The sequence below is a fragment of the Cajanus cajan genome, chromosome 9 (assembly GCF_000230855.2).
Source record: "Cajanus cajan strain Asha chromosome 9, NIPB_CcT2T_4, whole genome shotgun sequence".
NCBI classification, from domain to species: domain Eukaryota; kingdom Viridiplantae; phylum Streptophyta; class Magnoliopsida; order Fabales; family Fabaceae; genus Cajanus; species Cajanus cajan.
Window position 1 is genome coordinate 4,924,342 of NC_138525.1, and position 6,198 is coordinate 4,930,539.

The following is a 6,198-nucleotide window of genomic DNA, read 5'->3' on the forward strand; positions in this document are numbered from 1 at the left end:
TAGAATAATCTTGAAACTCACAATAAAGTTTTACTTAGCACATTTATAAAAGCGTGAAGTATCTCACAAAATTGTCCATTCTAGCGAAGATTAAACCACCTTAACTATTTGAGTAAATTATATAAACATTCATTGATATTTAGTGAAATTGCACTAATATCTCCTACTTTTTTTTTATCTTTGCAATAACCTCCATTAATTATTTGAAAAATATCATAATAACACCCCTTAGACATTATATAAATCTCTTGATTATTCAAACAATAATGTTAGTGAAACAACAATCTTTCTAACATTCTCTTTATTATTGTTTGAAATTTGTTGTGAATCACAAATTTTGTGAGTCTTGTATCTCATTTAATGATTCTCTCCTAATTTTGTGATAGGTTTCCCTAAAATTTGTGATTTTTAACTAATAGTAAAGAAATTGTTAGAGCTTAACGTTTTTCATATTTAAAACTTTATATTATGAACCCTAAAATAATTTTTTTAATATAAATGTTAACTTATGATAAACAACCAAGTCATTAGCTCAAGTAAAATTAAGCTCAAATAATTTAAATAAGGTCTTGAATTTGAAACTTAAGGATGAAAAAAGTATTTAAGAAAAGAGATCTCACTCATATTTGAATCTTGTTAATGAAAAAATGTGATTAAAATAAGATATTTTATTAAAAATGGTGGATTAGATAGAATTTAATTACCGAAAAAAAATCATTAAATATTTCATGTAACTTAAAAAAAATGATTAACACACCCCACCACGCAAAACTCATGTTTGTGGTCGTGTAAAAGGCTACCATTTAGGTAGAAATAGTGAAGATCGGGGACATGAGGTGGGGTGTTGGGGTGAAAGTGCATTGTAGCCATAGACTAGTGGCAATTCTTTTAAAGCCAAACCAACAACCCGCAACTTCAATATATGAATAGCACTTCAATCCCTGTAGGTTGACTTATCTATGTTAGGGCATAAAAAAGATTAAAGACAAGTACTGAGTGGAAACTTTGTTCTACAACTACTCAAAGATTTCTAAGACAAATAACCACACATAGTAAAAGATGCCTTTCAGATCTAGTGGACTTGGTGCCACACCCAAGTCCAAACATTTCTACACCAACAATACACATTTTTCACCAATATTATTCAACTCTTATACATTTATGACACTAGATTACCAGAGTCTCATTCTCTAACAAGAATCACTAGAAACATTTTTTAAATATTACTAAAAACATGTACCTGTTGTTAAAGTGATATTTTTTGCATAACTTTTATTTCTTTTTTACACCAAAAATATTTTTCCATCAGTAATTGGTGACTAATTTCTTTTGATAGAAACATGAAGATTATCGATTCGACATTGCTAAAGAATTGATCTTTGATTAATATACTTGGCGAATTCGGCTATGAAGTAATTATATTGATTTTTTTATAACTTAGCCTTGCATGTGAGAATAAAATCTCCACATGCTCATTAATTATAAAATTGAGATAGGTTTAGACTTGCAAATCAGAAATATTCTATACTTGACCGGAGAGATTAATTAACAATTTGTTCTATAATTCCATAATTGCAATTTTACTTGGTTTTGACGGTAGGTGAAGCCCAAGCTAGAGGAGACATAAGTTTAATTATAAATTCTAATAGTCAACGATACATTTGAGGGCAATTATTAATATATGAATTTATTATATTGAAATCTTCTCTGTGTGACAGCTATGAAAATAAAAACTTTGAATTGCCATGAAACCACTCATTAGTTGTCATACATTACTCATAAATAGCCCTTACACAGTAGAATAATAGGTATATATTTATGAATAAAAATTGTTGATGAACTGGAAATTCTAAAAGAGGGTAAGATGAGGTATGGATTAACTCCTTGTGTGGGGTCACTCCAGTTGGAAGCTCACCTCATTTTTGTTTTCCGTGCTACGTAGCCAATAGAAAGTTAGTTTCACTCTTTATATATATATATATATACACCTTCCTGAACTCTAATAGGTCGAATTGGTCAATGAATGACTCTTTACGTCACTAACACTCGAGTCAGAAGGAATGTGTACCCTCCGGATCTCCAATTGGTTGAATTGATCGATCAATGGCTCTTCACGTTGTTAGCACTCGAGTTAGGAGGATTGTGCACCCTCCTGATCTCCGATCAGACTAGCAAACCAAATAACACATGGTCTCCATTCGACCAAGCAACCCAAACTTTAGGATTAGTCATTGACGTATTAGCGAGTGAATTTCGATAAAATTAATTAAGGTTGTGATTCTCGTGATTCTTGCGCAGGTTTGATTACAATTATAAATATAATTTATAAGCTCATTACGGGGAGAGATCCACACACATTTCAAGGGATTAGGATCAAAGATTTGTATCATGGATATGAGACTCATATAAATAAGGAGAAAGGAGACTGGTGAAAAGACAAGTTTTTCTCACTCTTGAATGTTATAGATCAGGACAACTACGCTCTCTTAGAATTCACATTACTAAAAATTCTCCGGTTAATATCTCCTTATTGAAACAATATATATATATATATATATATATATATATATATATATATTATTTTGATTTTTATACAGATATTATTCTGTAAACATATACTTGTTTGCTTTAATTGTAACTACTATCAATTTAATGAGTTTTCGCACATAATTGAGATCAAAATATATATTATTTTGGTTTCTATATGGATATCCTCCAATCCTGCCCTAATCTACTAAATTAGAAATTCATAATCTGATGAATTTTTATACACGATTGAGATCAAACATGAATTTTTTACTGAAATGATTATTCCTATAATGTATGCATACAATACATCAACCCATTAAATTATTATTATTAATATACAACGATATTAACATGTTAATTTGAATGAAATTGGATTCGATCATTTTAAATAAGGTTTCAATTTAAATATTGTGAATAGAAAAACATGTTTGAAATAAAATATTTCATTAAAGATAATGAGTCAAATCTTTCAATAAAAAAAAATTATAGATAAAAACGATAAATATTTGACATAAAAACAATGGTTAGAAAAATATTATAGTAAAATTGATAATAAAGTGTAACTAGGCCCGCCCCTTCAATAGTCGGTTAAAAAAAATGATACATGTGTCATGAACACATTTTTGAAAGTTAATCTGCATTTGTGGGCGGACCACAGAATTTGAGTGCCAACAACACATTCTCAATTTCTTACTTGGTTGGATGAGAAAACGATAGGTTTGAACCGTACAAGCCTTAAAAGTGCATTTATTGACCTCTTATTTTTTTCCCTTTGAACTTTATGAACAGAATATATGACTTGTGTTTCTCTCCCACTTCACATTGGAGTTGCCATGATAATTCACTAAACGTAATAAAGAAGGATCACCAATTTGTTTGTTAGTTGATAGATAATCTAAACAACTTTCCGCCAAGGAGTTTGCATTTCTTCAAATCAGTATCCCTTTCTCTAAACTACTAATTGTCTATCATCACTTTATTCACCCTTTTAGAATTCTTGACCATTGACTTGTCTAAAACATTTAAACTTCAATTAACGCCCAACCTAACCGCCTCAACTATAATTAAGGTACACACATACCCTTTGAGTGTAAAACAGCTATGTCACAACACAAAACATTAAAAAACACAGAATGCTTCTTCTCATTATAGATGGTTTCATCTTTTGTTACACCAAAAGCTAAAAAGCCACATAAAACGAGTTTTCACAAAGACGCTTCACGATGAAGCCTTTTGGCCTTTCCTTTCCCAATTTCTCTCACCCGTGCAACAAGATGCATCCTCCACTAGATTTGCCATTTGACATTTGGTGCTCTTCTCTTTATTGACATGCTTTTTCTTTAAATCATACTTTTTTGGGTCTAGTCTAAATACTTGATACTAATTACATGTGTTATACATGGCACAATGATTCAATACAAGACTATTCGCATTAGCAGACCCATAATCTATTGTATCTTGAATCATTTAGAAAAAGGAAGGGGTTTTGATTGGTGCTTAGCTAAATAAGTCTTGAAACAAACTTTTAAAATTCTTCCTAAAAAGATTACGGTATCATTACAAATATTTTTATCATTAAATTAGTTAGCAAAAATTTAAAACACCTCACATTCATTTTCGTGAAAGACAAAAGTAGTTACACGAAATGATAAACTCAATAATCACTATTTTATTTATCTGAAGGACTAAATAATTTTTTTGGAAGTATTAAGTTAAGAAATTATAATTCTTACATAAGCTTGCATTGGATGGAGGAAGAACAATAATAATAATATATAGTCCTGAAAATCTACCAATCTTCAAAACCCACATCTTGACTTAGACCCAGCAAATTCGGATCTACTTAACCAGCCTTATGGAGGTGTGTAATGTGTGTGTGCATAACCTTAATTAATATTAGTATGGTCCCTTTCAACATGTTTATTATTTTAATTATATTTGACTAATTAAATGTCACCATTCCAATGCCACATGGCTCTCGCTGTTTGCTGTTTGCTGTTTCTACAAGGCCAAATGAGTGCGTCGGCGATGTTTGACTTTTTATGACGAGAATACCCCTAGCATAATGCGCGTGCTTTGACTCTCTATGAGCGAAAGAGTAGGGTATTTTGGTCCAACCAAGTCGTTAAAAGTCATAGCATTGCAAAATCAAAGACCCTTCCCTTCGTTTTCAAGCTTTCACACAAATACATACACATATATGAACCTCTTATGAGTTTTCTTTGTCACTATCTCCCATTGAATTTTGCCACCCTACAACCGTCATTTTAGGGCCCCCGATCCCATGCCAAGCCCTACACACACAGCGTTGATGCATCCACCCATCATTCACCATTGGATCACAATCAGACGACAATTAGGCCATGCCCCACCACACAAGTGTTTCATAAATATCACCAGATTTAGTATGCACATGTTGGACCTAACCGTGCCCATATAAATATACACAACATAACAAGGCTAGCCTACACCACCAACTTTTGCATTTTCATCACTTTGTGTGTTTCTTTTGTTTCTCTCAAACCTTGTCAAAAAAACAAAAAAAAACAAAAGCTATGAACATGAAGAACTTCCATTACTTCCTCCTCTTCCTCACTCTTCTGTTCCTTACACCAAGAATTCAAGCCATTAGGATCAAATTCTCAGGCCCTTCAACTTCAAGCCACCAAGAGTTTCATCCGTGGCCAAATTCTCCAATCAGCAGCAGAGGTAGAGAGTTTTTTAAGTCTGAGAAGCGCAGAGTGCCAACAGGATCCAACCCTCTGCACAACAGGAGATAGCTTGATCTCAGGTTTTGGGTGGCACAACCCATTGTTTAGATATATATAGTATAATCAGATATGGTTTTTCTTTTATTTATTCACTACCTTATTTGTCTGTCATATACAGGGAATACAAATATAATATATGTTATATGCTAGCAGAATTGAAGTTGCATTTTTAAGTAATGCTTAGTGATAGTTATTGTTAGCTAGATTAGTAGAGAGTCCTTGTACAGAAGGTAAAGAGGATTTTGATTTTTGAGTTTTTAGAAGTATGGAATAATAAATCATCAATTAGAATTTGTGTATGCAGTTTCATACATTTTTCTTGCCTTAACCAAAGTTTCCTGTTTTATTGCAATTGAAGCCAAACATTTTAAGATCTCGATTATATGCTTTATTTATATGCCACCAGTTTGCTTCTTCCATGGTTCAAAAGTCAAAACCAAACAAGGGTCTCCATAATTTACAACTGGTTGCATGTGTCAAATGAGTTTCCTTCAATTTCTAGCTCTGATTTGAGGTTGCGTTTGTTATTGTTGTGAAACCTTGGGATCAGAAAACTAACTGTAAACATTTCCCACTTTCTTGTTACTCCTCTGCATATGTCTTCCCTTGAAAACAACTGTTGAGAAGAAAAATATAGAAAACATGATTGGTTGACCAACAGGTTTTGACAGATTTCGGGTTTCGTATCAAGTTCTAAAGGTACGTTTAAATAAATTTTTTCAAAAACACTTACAGAAGAGAAAAAGAGAAGAAGAAAAAAATTAAAATAAATTTCTTTGACATGAATTAAAATTGTTTTAGGTGAACTAATTGGAGAAAGTTTTTACAAATTAGTCTATGAATAAACTTATTTTTTTTATATACTACAAGTGATTTCGGTGAAGTTTATCTTAACATA